Raw genomic sequence first — 2,235 nt, 5'->3', positions numbered from 1 at the left:
CTTTTCTTAACTTGACATTCTCCAAGCAAGCACCGCTACCAAAGGCTGAAGATTCTGTATTTCGTACACTAAAATATGTGACGATAAATGTTTTGCATAGCAGAAACGAGGCATGTTCAGTGTCACATCTCTCTGCTTTAGAAAAATCCCCAAGAACAATATCTCAAATGCCCAGAGAAGCACTTCTTACATGTAATATTTTGAATATGCAGACTCTTATTTCCTGTGACATGCAGAAAAGATGAGAAAAAATATGGAAAGATGAAAGAAATAACATCAATCAGCTGCGTGAGAAAGGAAGATACCTTCTCTTTATATGAACTCTCATTGTTTCCCAGGAACACAGCATAAAAAGATAACACACTTCCTTGCATTTTGTAAAAGGCTCTTGACATAATTTGTGACTTATTAACTAGTGATGCTAAACTCACATTGCACATAAAGCACTAGACGCTCTTTCCTGTTTCTTAAAATTTAACACTGAGGAAAATTAAAATATTTTTCATGCGATGCTTATCTAATATTAAACTTTACATTTGCTTAACAGAGCACAATCTTCACAATAACAGGGTATATTGCCAAAGGCAGCATGCAGACTTTTTGGAATTGCTCCCATCTCTTTCGGTTCACCTGTAAAAACATCTACGTGCTCCCTAGGACTGCATCTGTGGCTAGTTTTAAAGAATGACTATCCATGCAAATAGGCATATTTTCAGCATGAAATAATCTGTAAAATCAAGACAGTAGTCAATGCTTAGTTTGCAACCAGGATGAAAAAAAAAAAAATTAATACTTAGAAACATTATGTTTATTCTGCAGCCTTTGCCCACGTATTCTGGATGTACTAAAAGAATTTTCAGAAATGTGGTGTCAGAGGCATTTATGCTAAGGATGTGATGTTTGTTTACATTACTGTCTCCTTGCATACAGGAAAGCAAAGAATGATAAAAATTAAAAAAAAAAAAAAGTGTCACGAATTCAGATGGGAAATCCAGAGCCTTACACTGTTATCAGCTCACTGCCTTCAGAGATCGTTCCTTATGAGCAGCACACTAAGCAAGTGAAGTTTGGAGACCTCACAATAATAATAAAATAACAAGGAGCCCTGTCGCAGGGGCCCAGTTCTACCACCTGCACGCCAGGTAGCATCCCACCCCGCAAGCAACTCCCCTGGAGCCCAGGGATACCGAAATCTTGTTACGTGCGAGTGGTCGGATCAGGCCCTGCTTGGCAGTACGTGTCGTAAAAGACCGTCTCCTGCGTCCTCTCAGTCAATGCAAATGGAGCTTTTCAGGAGGCAGAATCAGGCTCTTACAATTAGGTCTTCATCTAAAAAAAAAAAATCTGAGGAGTTGGGTTTTCAGTAGGGTTGTTTTTGTAAATAAGCGGCCAAGTCCTCAGCGGGTGGAAAGGGGTGACCACCACCAGAGATTTTAAGTGAGCGATACTGGCACGGAATAAACCAGGGTCAAGGCTGACCTTTCAGTCTAGTGGTGTTCACTTGAAAGCGATATAAACTAATTGCAAGATAACCGAAAGAGCTCTGGCTTACTGCACGTAAGATATTCTAAAGGCATTCTCCGTAAAGATAATACTTGCCAATAGGAGAAAAAAAACCAGCAAACCACCAACACCGAAAACCTTCACGCTTTTCCTTCCTTTTCTGGAGTCAAGCTATGCTTGATCGAGATCCAGCAGTAAGTTCCCAGACTCACACCAAAAACCTCATGTCAGGTTTCAAGTTTTGCTCATTTCCCAGCAAATTTGAGGTGCCTGACCACCGTTTCCCTCTCTCTTGCCCAATCCCAACCAAGGACACGCATGGGGAGGGCTTGCTGTACCCTTGAGTCAGCAGCTCAGGAAATAGGCTGTCCTGCGCCAGGTTGGAAGGTCATTGCCACGCATCCTTCCTCCCCAGTGTCCATTTTCCTCTCCCCGAGCCCCCGTACCAGCAGCTGCTCTCCTGCCCATTCCTGCCACCGCAAACATGCGGCGGGAGGTGCTCCGGAGCGATGCCCCCTCCCTCCCTCGCTAGAAGCTGAAAGCATCAGAGTTATCGTACACTTAACCTCAGTATTAAGCAACGTCTCCCATTTGCCCTGGTGTTATCCCAAGCCTGCAGACTGCCAGCTTTAAGGCTTACGTGCCTTTCGGCTTAAAACATGAGAAGTAGTTCTACTTTAGCCTGACAAAACAGAACGGGTATTGAACGGACGGTTAGTATTTTGTTAGTAT

Source organism: Phaethon lepturus, unplaced genomic scaffold, assembly GCF_000687285.1.
Source record: "Phaethon lepturus isolate BGI_N335 unplaced genomic scaffold, ASM68728v1 scaffold22548, whole genome shotgun sequence".
NCBI lineage: Eukaryota > Metazoa > Chordata > Aves > Phaethontiformes > Phaethontidae > Phaethon > Phaethon lepturus.
The sequence above is the reverse complement of the archived record's forward strand: the minus strand, read 5'-3'. Positions refer to the sequence as shown.